We start from the raw sequence: 17,528 nt of genomic DNA, 5'->3' as shown, positions 1-17,528 counted from the left end.
GGCAATCAAAAGGCATGATTCTGTTTTACTAGACAGAGAAATGTTTCTTTTATTTGAGCAAAGATTTCCAAAGAAGACATTTTAGAATAGCCTGTTTTGTTTTGTTTTTTTTTTCCCCCTTGCTCTTTCTTCCACAGCTAAACATCCTGTGAAATAACTGCTGTTTGCCTTTTTCACTATTTTAACACCTGCTCTTTATGTCATCTGTTTTGTTCACAAAGAGACTCCAACAAAAGTAGCTTTTCCTCAGTTTTGCTTTGCTAGAGACACCTGGTCTGCAAATGAAGATGAAAAGCAAACAATAACCTTTAAAGTTGCTTACAGAGTTTACTTGCTGTTTTTTTTAAGGTCACTAATACACATTCCTAGGTTCGTATTTCAGCTATGATGCTGGGTTAGTCAAGGCAGAGCAAAAAAGTCTGTTTACTTAGTTTTCATACTGTGTCGAAGGTGTAATATGTTTGATTTAAAAAATGAAATTAATTTCTCAGCAACTGCACAAAAAACTGCTTTAGGTTTTACTTCTTTTAAAAGTTAGTTTTTGCTGATTTAAGAGGCAGCACCTCTTTTCTTTTGAATTTGTGTAAAAAAAGAAAATTACTAACTTTTAGTGTAAATTAACCTTGAAAAGTTGTTCCTGAAGTCCTGCACATCTCCACACATTTTTACACTCCTCCCCCTCTCCAGCCTTTAATTCGTCAGCTGGAGGAAACATTCTGTTTCTGAATGAACACTAGGCTGTATGAATGGAACAGCATGGGAAGTGTGCACTTCAGCTGGTTAATGGGCAAACACAATGGGAAGAGAATGAGTTACAGGTCCAGGTTCTCTTCTCATCTGCTCCTGTATAGAGAGCAGAGGACTTTGTTCTACTATTGCCACAACGTGCTGCTTCATGAAAGCACATTTTTTTTGTCTGAACTGTATTAATGCCTTATGCCACTGCTGTATGTACCACACCTAAAACTGGAGAATGCCTTTTCAAAAGTAGATTATATATAAAAGTATTCAGACGGAATACTAGAACAAACCACCGTTCCACCTAATCCAGTGTTTAGCAGTAAGCCAGTAAGTGATGGTGTAGAGCAAAAGCCAAAACCCTAGATCAAGTGTGCAGCAATATACCTGAAATTAACCTGAAATTCTTTTACTTTCCCTACCTTGGGATCAATTTGTATACTGAATTGTAAGATTTTTTTCTAATGTGTGTCTATGCATGAAGAATAAGCCTCTCAGTAATAAGATTTTCAGTTATTTTGAGAGGATAACAGATTCATATACAGCTGAGATACAAGACTGGAAATGTTAAATGTAGATGGATGTTGGCTATTATACTTCGGATTTCTTTTTTTAATATAAAAAACAACATCAGGTTTTCAGATATTCCCAGAAGACAGGCAAGTCCCTTAAGTTCCACAATTAAACAAATATCTCTCTGAATTAATGGCAGCTTTACCATTTGGATGATGGCAGCTCTGCTCAAGGAACTGCATTTTGTCAGGTATTAAGACATCGAAATAACTGAATGCTGACTTGAATTTAATTCTTAGTACATAAACTAGATTCTGACTCAGGAAATATGACTCTGTCCAAAGTAATAGTGTAAAAGAAAGAGGTCATATTTTCTTCATCTTTCCTGTTACAAACAGCTGAAAACAATGTGTGATTCAAATTGATTATAGCATACAGAATATAGGTAATTTATTTGTAGTTTATCTGCAGATCAAAAGACTAGAAAATAAAAGTCTGTGCCAGGAGTCAACATTTAAACCTGAGAACTTCATCCTGAAAGCAGACTAGGAGAGGGGATACTTTGCTGATAGGGATGCAGTATGTTTGGATACTCTCAGAATTGAGACTTGTTTTCCCTTGTCTTGATATCCTGGAAGCTAAAAACCCTTTATCACTTTGAAATGTGTTTCTTCCCTAAGCACAACAAAATCAGATATTTTAAGATGTATGGGAATGAATGCTTATAATTTTTGATGAGCAATTACCAGTGAAAGCTTATAATTATTGTCATACTTGTACTGAACTTTGTATCTCAAATATGACAAGATATTCTGACATGCTGTCATCCAAAAACATCTGCACACAATGGGCAAGGACAAATATATTGTACAGTGCTGGATTTTGAAATACGCAAGAGATGATTCTGACTCAAGCTGCATTCCTTTCTTAAGTAATGCATCTGTTTTTACTTATTGTGAAAAGTGCTCGTTTCTGTCTATCAATCAACTATGTATTTGCTAAGCAAAAGAGTACTGGCAGAGTAAAAAAGAAAATACTTTTTTACTTTGAGATTAGTACATGTTACTGGATAAGGTTTCCACAGTACTTTAAATGATATGACTATGCAGTTTATTGTTATATCTCCTGTAGGTAAATTTCTGTGAAAGGATTTGAACTGACACTTTTGCATGTGTTTAAAAACTATGTTGTAAAGACTATTTCTGCATCATTCCACAAATACCAGATTGGTGATACAGGTATGGAACAGGTACAGGTATGAAACAGAAACAACAAAGAAGACTGGAGATTTTCTTGTACAGACCTACAAGACAAAATCGAAATTGAGAGCTTGCCATCTTCAAGATGTTATCAGTAAAAAACGTGATAAACAAAGGCTTGTTTTACCGAATCAGTCTCTTACCAGCATTCAAGATATAGTTTCATGTGCTTTGTTTGCTATTAACATGATCATAATCTTATCATCTTTGATCGGTTTAAACAGCAAATTGGGAGACTTTCTCCATTAATTATTGCCATCAAGTGCTTTATTTTCTTCTTTTTTCCCTTTCTTTAAGTGCACATGCAGGAAATGAGTCTGGAGATGCTTGAATTGACAGTTTCCAGTCCTCCTTATTCGTATGCCCACTTACTATATAAAAGTAAACCACATAACCTTTAGAATGTCTTAGAAGATTTTGCAGAGAGACTGGGGTTTGGAATGGTGTTTCTTTTATACACAATGATCTTATTACTGCTCCTTTTTTTTTTTTTTTTGTTAATTATGAAATAATTCAATAAAATGCATCTCCCCATAACTTAGCAGGGAAACAGCTGATACCATTTTCTTGATTCCTAATCACAAGGTGTGACCACACATGTATTGCTTAGAATAGAACTTTGCTTGGAAGATATAGATACCCATTTCCTCCCTTCAAAAGGTGCTATCTAGTATCTCCAGTGACTGAATTATACTGTTGCGTTCATACTACCATATTTGTGTTTTTGAAAATGTGCCACATTATATATGATTTGATTTACAAGACTTCTTGCAGTAAGCTAAGGCAGCTTAGTAGACCACTATTTATTTAACAACCTTTTACAGACTTCAGTGCAAGAATCTTCTGTTGCAGTAGTTGTAACATGGTATTTTATATGGCTTTGGCCGAAAGCCAGGATGGGGGCAAAGTAAAACTGGCTTTCTCAACCAGTGCCATTATTATAGGGCTAGACATGCAGTCAACTGATGGAGAAGACATAGTGTCAGATTATAGATTAGGATCTATCACAGAAGTTGCCATTCGTGGATCCCTCTCTGGAGCTTAGCAAACCCAGAGTTTCATCAGATAACTGAGTCTATCTTAGCTCCATAGAGGAAGTTCAGTCCATCTCTTCAACCTGGAAGAAAGAGAAACAGAGGAATGGAATACAAAAGAAAACCTCCTTGAAGAGGCAGATTTCTCAGCACTGCTGAAGAAGTTGCAAAACATGCTGTTTGCAGTAAAATAAAATGCTGCATGCCCCTCACCCTGGCATTCTGCTTTGGCACTAAAGTTTGTAAACCTCAGAATCAAGAGACAATAGGCAGAAAGTAGAAATGTGGACTAGACTGAAAATACAATACAAATAGAAAGATAAACATTATGCTTTCCACTTCTTAAAACAGGTACAAGAGGCAAAATGAGACTGATGACCTTTTCATAGAGTTTGGTGTCCCCTGGTTCCCAATTCCTGACAAAATCACAGACTCACAGAATGGCTGGGGTTAGAAGGGACTTCCAAATATCATTAAGTCCAACTCCCTGCTGTGGGCATGGACATCTTCCACTAGACCAGGTTGCTCAAAGCCCCATCAAACCTGACCTTGAGCACTACAGGTATGGGGCATGCACAACTTCTCTGGGCAACCTGTGCCAGTGCCTCACCACCCTTATTTGAAAAAAAATATAAAAATCTTCCTGGAACAGAAGATGCAAGTTGTACTCCAGAGGAAAAAAAGGCTGTGGTGTCTAGTTACCAATATGATGCTGACGGGAGCCTTAAGGATACCCATAAGAACTGCAGAAGAGAAAATGGGAGCAGATGACTCTTGAATAAAACATATTTCATGTATGTACTAGAACATGAAACAAGTGTGTCACACAGAGAAAATATTTTGGTAGTCCAAATGTACTCTAGGAGATCTCTCACTGGTAATAACAGGTAAACCACTGAGAAAACAATTTATCAGTGGACCATAAGCATCAATATAACCTTCAAGAAAAGGAGAATTTCTATGGCACTGAATAAGAAGTTTCAGAAACAAGCACAGACAATTTTGTCTGCCATTTTATTATTTAAATTTCTCACACTAGCTAAATATAAATTACAGGTGAAAAAATAATACCATCAGAAAATTTCACAGGGCAAAGCATCTGGGAAAAAAGAGGTATGGCACAGTAATTTAATACTCAGAAATGCCTTAGAGATATAGCACATTCCACAGTGTTAAACCAAATAACCTCACAAACACACAAAGCATTAAAAAGTGCTTTACAACTGGAAATACCGTGATCATTTCATTTAACAGACACATCTCTTGAAAATGGGACAGAGTCAAAAAGAATTTTATTTATTATCTAGTGAGAATAAATGAAATACTGTTTGGTGAACTTTATGTGAAGTAAACCAAGCTCAGAGGAAATGGTAAAGAATTAATCAGGTTACAAAATCCAGATCCACATTTTGTATAAAAAAAATCCCACACCTAAGTAGTTCTGCAAACACTCACTGTGTCAGATTTCAAGCTGACTAGGAAAATACATTACTACTCCTTCAGTGCCTTTGGAAGAAAAAAACCCCACCTTACTACATTTCAAATAACTACTGAAAATCCTATTAGTTTTTATCTGTTTGTGGAACAGGTTAGCCCTAAAATGAAGATGTTGTTTATAAAGCTCAGCAAACGTATCCTGCAAGTTGTATGATTTGGAGATATCTATCTGTTCTCATTCCAACTTACAGGATGTTATGGCTTAGTCTGGACACAGAGGGAAGCTACAGGAACATTTCTCCTGTCTTTATACTGCCTATATGAAACTTTATCAGTTTATCTAATAATCTTCCAGGAGCCTACTAAGGTCATAACAAGGTCTTACTGCTAAAAAGAGAAGGCTGATAGAATATGCAACCTTTGCTCCATTAACTTCTCTGTTAGTAGAACCATGTATGGAAATCTAGTGTTCTTCACAGAGTTACTATATTCACAGAAGCTGTAAAGAGTGAAACATTTCCCTCTCTAGGTGAACGAGTACTTCAGAATTCTTAGATGACAGTAAGTTTCTTTTCAGTTCAGCTGTCTCTGGAGATCCCTGCTAAATCCAAGTGGCATATAATGTCATAACTTTGAGCAAACTCCTGTTAATACTGTAGGGAAAAAAATATCTTTTCAGTTTTGTATTTGTATTCACGTCTCAAGAATCATGATAGAACTTAAAACGCAGGAAACCATGTAGGGTTCCTCCGCCCTCTGGGGAACAGCATATCAACTTTCTAACATTGATTTTGATCAGGGATTAAAATCAGTATGTTGTGGTAACACAGCTAAGAGCCTAACAGAATATAATAGCTAGCTACAACATCTTATCACTTAAGTTTCCAGAAGGGTGAAAATAAGCCTTGCTTGGTATGTAACAGCTCTCTCAATGTTAGCAACTGAATTCTATACTGTCAAAACTACATGAAAACTCACTAGGCAAACATTTAATCTCTAATTATCACTCCACGACAGATTTCTTTTGACAGGGAGAAAAACTAAAAGTTCTCATTTCTGGAGAAAGAAAAAATTGTATCAGTTTAAAACCAGTAGGAACGTATTCAAACCTCTAGAATAAAAATGACTGAGTAGTGTATTGAGCTCTGTCCAAACAACAGCTCTGCAGACCTGTTCATTCTCATGCTGAAAGCATTAAGAGTCATTCACCTCGTGCACTCATGGTATCAGCTTCATCGCTATGCTTGCTTTTTGGTTCAGGCCTGCACCTGACGCACGTGATCCTGGAAGGAAAAAGTCTCTTTTGTTCCATTCTGTCAGGGTGTGGGAATGGGGAGACACCCAGCTCAGTGGAAAGGACATTTCCTGGGCAATAGCCATAGCCCTTACCTCCCCCCCCCCCCCCCAGCAGCTTTCTGTGTATGATGTGACATCAGAGTACTAGGGGCTTGCTGTTCACCATATGACCTGATGTATAGTTACATACTGAATAAATACTGGGGTAAGCTGGGAGGTTTAATTTTGATAGCTGGCAACTAAAAATTCACACAGAACTTGCAGACATCATACTGAGACACTTCATATACTTCCTTTAGGTCCTTTCCTTTGAACTACAGTATACACTTGCAGCAGTTTCTCCCCCCTCCTATTTTCCATTTACAAGGTATAACCACCTGCAAGATACTACTTCAAACCCACAGTTTCAAAGTAAAATATAAACCATCCCCTTAAGGAGAATGTGCCAATCAGTCATGAAGCAGTAGCATCACTCTTCCATGGTATCAGCTATCAGCTGACAATCTCCGCTGTGCAAAAAGTCAATATTCAAACATGAAAATCTGCAGATCAAGACTGAAATATATAGGTAGCAATGGAAAACACACTTGCCATAGTTTCTTACTGCATTAACAAATATCCTGTCCATTCAGACAGTTCAAGAAAATTCCCGGGTCAAGACTTAATGAAACAATTTCCACGTTTTTGCTTTCTTTTCAGAAAGCTTTTCAGAAAGCTTTTTCAGCTATTCAAAGGCAACAGCAACATCCAGTTTCTTAATACAACTTTACAAAAATAAAGTAGGCAAAAGCCTAAGTGAATAAGTAAAACCAGGCAAAAACATGTATTTTTCTGCTTCTAAGGAATTGACTTAAATTAAGCTAAGCTTCCTTGCATGAGGCCTGAACTTTGACCATGTTAACTATCCTTATGTTTTCACTTATGTTAAACTCCCATCCTGATGCCAGATTTTCTGTCAGATATCGTGATTGCCTATAAAGTAATAGTAAATTAAAAAACTCCGTTGTAACTGCTACTGGAGCCTTACTGGGAATGTTTTCTGAAATCTGGTCTGACATGATGAAAGAAAGTTCAAATAACTAGAAGGTAAACCCAAAGACTAATAACCAAACCCTTAGAAAGAGTCTAAACTGCAACAAATATAAACAATCTGATCCTGTTGAAATCTTACCATGTACAAACAAGGATCCTGACAACTACAGTTTACCAGCTATGGAAGAAAGTTTAAATATAGTTAATCATACCCTATGTTTTTTTTCCCGTGACACAAAAGTTTATTTGATTTGCATCTAGAGAAAACTTACCCATGTCTTAAGTTCAGCTTCTTTGTTATGGTAAACTTTATTATTTTAAAAGGCTGTGAGGACAGCATACAAAACCCTAGCTCCGCTCGTCCCACTGACTTCTTAGTGAAACTAAGATTTCATCTGATGCATCTAAAAAATCATTTGACTCAAAAGGTGAAACTTTTTTTCTTTAAACACTATTTGAAATGAATAATGGAGTAAACCAGTAAATCAGACGTGGTTTAAGGCTTACTTATTACTTACTTTGTGTAGTAACTTAATGTAGAATAACTAGTAAGGATGCTATTGGAACAGAAAAAAGAATGATAATTTTAATCACAAGGAAATGCACATTTTCCTTTTCTTGTCCCTCTCAAGTCCATGTGGGAATAACAGTTCCCAAGAGTCTCATCCAGTCAAGTCCTTTGCACTCACAATTTTCCTCAGTGAATTTCCTTCCAACATCATGATGTTTTTTAACCTTCAGGCCAACCAGACAATTCTTTCTCTCAGATGGCTTTAAGATCAGTCTTCCAGCCCCCTTTTGCAGCTCATTGGCTTAATGAATTCCTATCCCTGACACATTCATTATAAAAATTCTGTTCACACAGACAACCTGAACTCCCTTTTCCCTACATCCCTTGTCATTCAGTATTCTCAGTTCTGTATTCTTTTGTCCTCATTCTTAAATTTCTTTTTAACCTTCACCTACATGCTCCTGGGTATAAAGACAGATGATAGCTTTTTTTTTCTTGCTAGCTGCATCCAGGATTAATGACATAGTACTTTCTCCTTTGCTACATATGGTTACTCATCTTGAGAGCAGTCTTGCACCCAAGAGAGTCCTTGTAAAGTGCATTTTAGTCTCCTTCAGTGGCCCATCCCATCAGATCTTGACAGATAAGGGCAGTTTCCTCCCATAAAATACCCATCCTATAGTGCATAGCTTTGGTTCCCAGCCAGTTTTGCTGAGAGTTCCTCCTTTTCTATTATAATCAGCACCAAGAGCATCATTTGTTTTGAGAGGATCTAGCTCCAGTTTCTGGTCTTCATAGAAGGGCACCAACTGGCAGCTGCCTTACTTCAGGAGCAGTGAATGGAACTCGGCTCCAGAGGTGACTTTGCACCACTGCTCAGTGGGGCACCAGAAGCAATGAGGAACTTTTGGAAGCAATGGATAGAAAGACTTTCCTTCTTGGTTCTGTCCCAACAAACTGAATTGCCTGCTTGTAGATGGATAATCCTAGCTATTGAAGCAAAAATGTGTTCAGGATTACATATGTATTTTTTTTCCTTCATCACACAGTATGTTTTGTTTCTGCAATAAGCTGCCTGTATGTGCTGATCTTATTTCCAGATATTTGTGCTTGTCCATTCTTAACACAATAGCTTCCTGTTTTATCTTTCAAGATTTATCTTCATAATAAAGGATAACGTTTTATCTATTCATCAGAAGCTTTTGCCTTGAAGACTCTTACCTGTGCTAATGTAAGAGCAAAGGGAAATAAATACTATTTGACAAGAACATATCAAGATATAATCAGTTTTTTACCTAAGCAGAGGTGAATATGAAGTTTTCCTCACTTAAGGCAGCTGTTACCACTTTGCATAGTTACAGTCAAGTCCATTTTGATTCTGGTGTCCTGTTTCCCCACCCAGGGTTTTGGAAACCTCAGGGAAGTTCTCTGACAGGTCTGGTCTGCCAAGCAAGGAATTTTCAGTGGTCATGAACATGTAGGAGTTTTTCAGACACCGTCTCTCCTGTCCATCTAGCATATTAGCAGTGGAGAGGAAGATGCAGCATGCCTTAAAAAAAGAACTGCAGCACTTAAAAAACGTACAGGAATATCAGTGCATGAGTTCTTAGTAAAGAAGTTCAGTTCTTCAAAACCGAAATCAGCAGCTGATGTGTACTGTCTCAAAGGCTTGAGCAACCAAAAATTGGCAGGTCTTCAGCTCAGATGACTGGTTCTCTCTTGGTAACATCATCACTGAGGCTTCTTCTTCAAGAAAAAAACCTTACACAAGCTCCATAAGCTATATTTAGAAGGCAGTACGTTGCAAAGTTTAAGAACTACTCAAAATGCTTTCAATTTCCTTTATCTGTGAAGTTTTTTTTTAACTAATGATTTTTCATGCTGAAAGATGCTCTGTGAACACAGCTTTTAAACAGGAGACACCCAGTTTTATAGCTTACAAAAGGGACTAATTGTGTTCCACAGCTTCCTAACTAGTTTGATCCTTGAACTCCGAATCATTCTTCCGTCTGGTTGGAAGTGGAATGCAAGATGTCTGCTTCCCTAGAAAGCAATGCTGAGAATGAACTGTGAATGCCTAGCTCCTTTTCACTTCCCCAGTAACATATTTGAAATGAGGAATTTGTTTCATATTTCCTCAAAAAATTGCCCCACCACATCATGAGCCCGTCTCTAAAACAGGCGTTCCTGTTGAAAGAGAAATTCATAAAATTTACTTGTAAGTTGAGATAAAAGAAAGAAATGGTTTTATATTAAGAAAAAACTGTGACAGATACAAGTTCTCTAAAAATTTTGTAAAGTTTATAAGGCTACATAGCCAGTGTCTTGCATGAAAAATGTCCTAAGTACCACCACCAGCTTACCTGTTGGTAAGTTTATTTCAGCTGCCTATTGCTCAGCAGAATGGAAAAAAAGACACAAATGGGAAAGGATTACTTTATATCTGGGATAGCAAATGTGGGCTTTTAAGGGCAGAATCTCATCCTTATACCAGTCTGGTAAAGTCCTGATTCCCTAATGGTAGCATGCAAGTACAAAATATATCTGAAAACATGCAGGCATTTCTCTAAAAAGTTTGAATGTTCAATTTGTGAAATTACAGACCAATGCTATAACCTAGTATTTAAAAATTAAATACTGATTGGCAGTATTTCTTACACTGTTCATAAAGAAGGAATCCTAGTTTTGAATGTCAGTGGCTTGTTGCACATAATAAAGAATATTTATATTCATTTCAGTGAATGGCAGAAGCATCACTGGCTTCTTGTCTTCCTGGCTTCAGTGCTACTGAACTTCGGCAAAATGCCATTCATGACTCACACTATTTATTTATTTATTCTTTATTTTTAGACTAATGGGAACTTTATGAATTCCTTCCCTGATTTCTAAGAGAAATACCACTTAGCTGTGATCCTGAAAAACAGTGATTCAGAATCTTAGATTATTACCTTAATGAACATCCCTAACTCTTAACGAGAATGGTTAATCACCAAATAATTAATTTGAGTTCTGAAGATGCTGTTACTAAATTTTGATTTAAAATTATTCCCTTGCCCATCCAGAAATTCACACTATTCAAAGGTTTGTCAAGTTAACTATTAAGTTTCAATTAAGAATTTTTTTTGAAATCTCAATATTTTTCACTTGCAATTTTATTGAAATCTCAAAAAAAAAAAGCACCATAAAAAGCATATGCATTACGTATAGTATAAAGAACCTATGTCATCCTTCAAGGGACAAACCACGTGAAAATGCATGTGCAGTTAGGAAGGCAGCAGCATGATACCACATGTACGAAACAAGCTCAGTGTATGGAATGGTGGGACCTCAACTCTAAGATAGCCTTTGGGATAGTTTCAGCTCTTAACGTGTCTTGCCTTTTGTTATACACTCTTTTGCTTTTTCTAGGTCACCATTTTGATTATAACTTTTGTAGTTCAAAACATACAGTAGAAAGTATAATCATGCTGTGATAACTTTTAGTATTAGGTACAACATGCTTGCAGTCAAGAGCACAGACTGAAAGTCATTCTTCATAAATATTTGTGCAGACAATGAAGGCATTTCATGCATTTAGTTTCATGTTCTATTAATGAAACATTTGGTTTTTATTCAGGTAGATTATTTCCAATGAAAGGGGGAATTTTTTCCTTCTGCTAGAAGCATAAATTATAAAAGCATAACATACAGCTTCCTCTAAATGAGACATAGTCAGATATGAGAATGAATTGGTAAGCTTTTATATAGTACACAAGTGGCATTAACTGAACCATCTCCTGCATATAATGTACTTTAAAGTCTGTATTTACTATTTTAAGAGTTAGCATTTAAACCTTTAGTATTTTATTACACTATTTTAGCTTGAATATTTTCCAATAAATCACAGCTCACTCTCAGCTAGGATTCATTTATGATGTTACTTTCACCTTTTGTTTGCTGACAGGAAAATGAGATAAGAGAAAAATCTTAGCTGGAGGTCTGGACAGGCAGATATGCTTGATGGGGCATGTAAGAAGCTAATAGGGTAGAGACATCTCAAGCATTCCCATATACATTCCCAAAAGACTTTTTCCCCTCCCTTGAGAAACAGCACATAGTCCAGTGGGACTTCCTGCCCCAGGAAAAGAAAAGAAGAAAAAAAGGCAATTTAAAATGTCTGCTTTTTTTTTCTGCAGAGTACTAATTTTTTTCCAAAAGTTACAAGCTACTAAAACTGATAACTGACTTTCAGAAAACATAGAAAAATGCATTATTTTATTAAAAGCTAATTTAAAATAGCTTAAGATCTGATTGCTTGGGATTGATGCAATGCCCTTAAAATATGTTCCCTGTCAAGATAAATGGATCTTGGACGGGATAGTGATTCTTCCATTTTTATTCTAACTTTAAGCAGTAGCAACATTGATGATAGACTGTGAAAAGAAGTATGAAAAGCTGTTTTAAAAGGAACAAAATTGTCTGCAGAATTGAAATTTTTACAGTGTTTCGTCTTCAAAACACGAATACATTGCAGTGATGTGGAAATACAAATATAAGCACATGTGGAAAGCCAGGCAGTATGATGCTCCATTCATTACATACATGCACATTAAGCAGCATGGCATATATATGTAGGTAAAATACTTCATATTGCACATATGAACTGCTGTGATGAAATTGTAACCGTGTTTTCTTCTTTTAAAAAAGACTACATTACATTTCACTACTATCCACGTTCAGTAGGATCCAGAAAGTCAGGCTGTCCCTAAGAAACCCAACCTTCAATTATACTACAAAAAAACCTAGTTTACATATTTACTATTTTAATTGCAAGTGAAGTCTGTTTAAATAGTACTTGACAAAGCTGTATTTTCTGTCTTTATATAAAAAAAATATATCTGTGAATCAGAAATTTAAGGATTCTGTGGCATATATGAATGACCACCTACAACGACACCGTAAGTTTCAAATTATGGGGTAAATTCTACTGCAGGTGACACATGAAGAAACCAGATGCAGCCACAGTCCAAAGAACACTGCCACTCTGAAACAAGGGCAAGGCATCTAAGATCAAACATTACTGGGTTAAAGAGCACTGAAAACATCTGGAGCATGAGAAACAGGAAGGTCTCACCTGTACTCTGAAAAACTATTCAGAAAAAGAACTAATGAAACTCATCAGCGGTTTTCGTGTTTTGCCATGTCACTAGAACTAAGCTAAACTGATTATGGATGCTTAAGTTCATTTTCCATCTTGCTCACTTTTGTGTATAAACACAAATTTTAGAGAAAAAAATGTCAGGATGATGACTAAAGGTATTGGAAGAGGTGATTTAATGCCTTTGGCTTAAATTCACGATATGTTTTGAATAAAGCACAGGACATTTTCAGTAGGGATGCAAGAGTAGTAACTCAAAAAGCTTTTGACAGCTTAATATATATCAAACACTGTAGCTTTAATGTATATTTAAAAGTGCCTAGTTGTAAATGTTGTATTTTCTGTTAGGTTTTCTACAGGATCTACTCCACTTTCGAAAATTCAGAACAAAAATAAGAGGAAAAAGACTAGAGACATGCCATTATCCCTGCAATTTTCTCTGTATCTACATTAGATGACTAAGCATGCAATATGTGTTCCAATACATGTTGCAATACAACTTCTGCAAGTTCTTTTGAACTACTTTGTGAACTAATTACTAGGCACAATCAAAGTCTGTATACAAACAGCTCTTTCTCATGGAAACCTAATGCATATTCTTTGGTTTTCCCCATTCAAACTAAGAAGAAAGCTGGTTTTAGTTAAATTATTCCATATTTATCAGACAGCCAATGCCAAGAATATCAAGGGCCTAAAACTTCAAATTAATGGCAGGAGAACCATCAGTTGTCAGTGTAATCAGAGGAAGACAGTGACCCTGGTATACACTAATATCCTTAGGCAAATATCGGGCAAAGTGTGTATTTAAAACTCTAGCATATAATTTTAAATCATGTTACTTCTTACAGCAACTTTTCTACGCTATTGACAGCCACAGTTATCTTAGTAACAGCTTTGACATCTAGGACAGATCCACAATCCACAAACTTGATGGGACATTGCCCCTTCTTTTCTTTGAAGTTAGTGCCTCCAGGCTTAGTCAAAAGTCCCAAAATATTGTGAGAGCTGGTGCAAGGAGGGGAGCAGGAACACATGGCTGGAGCATGGAGGTCTATGACCGTTCCATTTATCCAGCAATCAGCTGTTAGAATGAACAACCTAAATGCAGCTGAGCTTCATACAGTGTATCACACACAGCAGTTGCTGAGTTTATCGGGCTAATGACATTTTTTTTGCAATGAATCTGCTGATCTAAATACAGGGCTACAGAGATATGACTGCAGATAAACTTTGACCTCTTTGATACTTCTATCAATTTTAGAATGGATGCTTTGTTGTAAGAATAAAGATTATCTTCAGATTTCATTTGACAAGAAAAGTCTAAACACTGCTTTTGGAATTTTCTTAAATTTATAGATAATGTCCTTGAAAGTGATGAATTGCTTAGTTTAGCAATCCATATTTGATTCAAGGAAAAAAGATCTTGATAGATTCTGATGATCTTAGGGGTTGGATGGTGAATCCTTGGATACAAAGGATCATGCAGCTCCAGCCACCTTCCTGCTTCTACTAAGGGACACAACACTATGTAGAAACTCAGGATTAACATACTGATCTCTGAAAAGAAATGTTACAGTTGAAAGAATCAGTAATATAAACATTAAGAAAATCACCAAACTTTATTAGGAAAGACTGCTCTAATAAATGACAAATTTGATAAAATGAAACTAGCAGCCAGTACTATTTGTACCATTTATACAAGGCAGCATTTGGCAAAGAAGGGATGTATGCTTTCGTATAGTTATAAATGCTGCCAGGAACATGACTCTTTAATTAGTACTAGCCCATTTGACAACAAAGAACAAAAGCAAGACCTCATTTATAACTTTAAATGAAAGAATGATAATGTGCCTCCAGAATGCCCAATTAAGTTATTGATTTTTTGGAAAATTGTTCTGTAATATAGATACTATAAAATAGCAGTCAGGAAGGCTCTTCATTTAGATTAAGTACTGGCAACTTTTCATAAAGGATTAATACTATCTCTGCCAATGGTTAGAAAACAAATTTCTTTTAACGCATACTCCACATGTTGTCTTTTCTTTCTTGCCAATTTAAAGCTTACTTGAAAAAAGACAATCTTGGCTATAAGAGCAATGTTTTGGAATGTGCTCCAATATGACTGATCTGTCCTCGTTCTTTTGGTAATGTTGTTAAAGTATTTTCATCAAATTTTATGATTTTGTATGATTTGAAGTAATAAAGCATGACAGCCCCAAGCTGATGACCTTAGAGAATTTTTTCTCTAAAAATGCATTACCGTAACTATATTACAAATCTTAATGGTGAATTTATTTTTTTTTTTCAGTTTTCCCAGCTGTTTTTGCTATTTAAGCATACTTTGAGACATGGTTTTTTTCCCATCTGTTTTCATTTTTATATTTACTTTCTTGAAGAACACATGCCAGCCAGTCTTACACAAAAAATAGAATGCTTCATGAAAAGAATCCCATGAAGACTTACTGAAATGCTATTAACTATCTATTCCTTCTTTCAAATCTGAATATATTAATACCTCTTTACCTCTTCCCTGCAATTTCCTTTAAGATAGGATTGATTGACTTACTCCCTCAAAAGCAGAATTTCTGAAAGATGCATCACTAATAGTCTGCTTTTTGACTATTTTTTGACAATTACTTTGTCCAAAATAACCATCATGTAATCTGGGTTGACATATTGTCAACAAAAGTCTTACACACCAGCTATTAATCAAATTAAAAAGAGATTAAAAGCTGACTTTCCATAATTAGCCATGTGGCTAGGAGAAATCTGGCAAATAATCCCTGCTGCACCTTCCAAATTTGAGCAAAATATGGGAGAAGACAGACATACTGTTCAGACCAAGCTTCTGAACTCACAGACTGGGACTGAAGCATTTTATTCCTGTGCCATTCCTTCTTGCAAATGTTCCAAGGTATTCTCTCTCTTGCAGAAATTCTGAGTGTGCTACTTCTTACAAAGGAAGGAGGCTCCTCGGTAGGAGCTGATAAATAGTATTCTACAAAGAAATATGCCACAAAGAACTGAAGCCTTTCAAAATGGCTCCTAATCCTCAGTGTTGATGAAATTTAGCCTTAGTTGTCTTAACTGGAGCCTGTATTGAAAAGGTTCTTCCACCTCCCTCTCAGGGAAGCCCAAGAGCCTTGCTTTCTGAAAGTATGCAATGGGAACATGTTCTGCTCTTGCTAAGGTCAGTGGGAGACAATGGGTATTTTGGATTAAAATAATTCCTTTATTTGTCTTTGAAGAGAGATGAAAATAAGCACCTGCCCCTAAAAAATGATGAAATGTAATAGTACAAAGGTCTACTTTCTACAGTTTTCCGCTGTATGATGAAGAGGGAGGAAACTACAAGAAAAGGGGGATGAGTGTGTATATTGATTCAGGTCAGGAAAAGAGATTTTATGATGTGTACATAAGAGATTGCATAAAAGTGGGAGAGGACTAGTGAATATGAAGGGAAAAACAGAAGGTATTTATGTAGTCAGGGTCTGTAGGGTTTTTTTTGGAGAAAAAAAGCCTTGAGAAGCTCCAAAGTCACTTTATAGGTCAGTATCATTTTGATGCTGCATGTTGCTCTAAATTGGAATTAATGAGCCAGATCATAAAATTGGCTTTAAATCTTAAAATAAATCCCTTTTGATGTTCATATTTCATGCTTTCAAGTAAGCACAAATACCATATTCCCTAAGTTACTTATTTAATATTTTTAAGTTTAGAAACAGATGTGATGACAAATTGTTAAACTAAAGTCAAGAGAATGCTTCAGTGATTTAGAATACATCATATGAATGAGATGCCATTTGAAAGAGGTTAGATAGTTGGAGATAGGCTTATACTCACAGATATTCAAATAAGATAAATTATGAAAAAGCAGATCCGTGTGTCCAAACAAAACTGCTTTTGAAGGTTGCAAGCAGAGTGACAAGGGGTGTAAAAATCTGGCAACCAGAACTACCAGATGCCGTAAATTGTAATCACGGGTTTTGTCTACTGTAATCAGAGCAACATTACAGCTGTGTGTTTTAACTGGGCAATTGCCTGAGCCTACCATAAAATGTTTACCTTACCTTTAAGCCCAGAATTAACTCATTTTCTAGTGGTGTGTTTCGGAATAAGACAGTGATAACATTTTCAAAGAAATCATGGAGTTCTGTAATCGTCTTTGCAGAGATAGCTTTGCTCAGATTACCGTTTTGATCTCTCTCTCATTAATAAGGAGCCGACCTTGAAGAATAAAGTTTAGTATCCATAGTTATTTACACAGCAGTATAGTAGGTGTGGTTCAAAGCTTGTGCCAGATCTGAATCTCAAAGCAGTGTACTCTGTTACAAAATGACTACCAAAAAAGCCTTATTAGTTTAGACATAGAAATGACTTCAGAATCAAGTATTTAAACCAGTTTTTGCATTCCTAAATATTAAGCATTTAAAAGTGCTTAAGGTTTTTCTACTGTTTCGTTTCTTTATTTAAAATTCTCTCTGATAAAAATGCACAGAGAACAGTGTTAAATGACATCTGACCTCTTCTCTGACTTCTAGTCATATGATGAAAAATGCTTTTGAAAATAT

At 36.0% G+C, this 17,528-nt stretch overlaps 2 protein-coding genes across 8 annotated transcripts in view; one reads left to right on the top strand and one right to left on the bottom strand.

The window, feature by feature from the left end:
• MCPH1 (microcephalin 1) overlaps window positions 1-17,528 on the bottom strand; it is a 122,460-nt gene that overhangs the window by 37,580 nt on the left and 67,352 nt on the right. The gene's annotated exons all lie outside the window — the stretch shown is intronic.
• Window positions 1-17,528, top strand: part of ANGPT2 (angiopoietin 2) — a 37,767-nt gene that overhangs the window by 2,147 nt on the left and 18,092 nt on the right. The window lies entirely within an intron of this gene.

Source organism: Pezoporus wallicus, unplaced genomic scaffold (genome assembly GCF_028554395.1).
Source record: "Pezoporus wallicus isolate ANWC-B61680 ecotype Strahan unplaced genomic scaffold, APGP_CSIRO_Pwel_v1 contig_6428, whole genome shotgun sequence".
Classification (NCBI taxonomy): domain Eukaryota; kingdom Metazoa; phylum Chordata; class Aves; order Psittaciformes; family Psittacidae; genus Pezoporus; species Pezoporus wallicus.
This window is presented reverse-complemented; position numbering and strand designations above follow the sequence as displayed.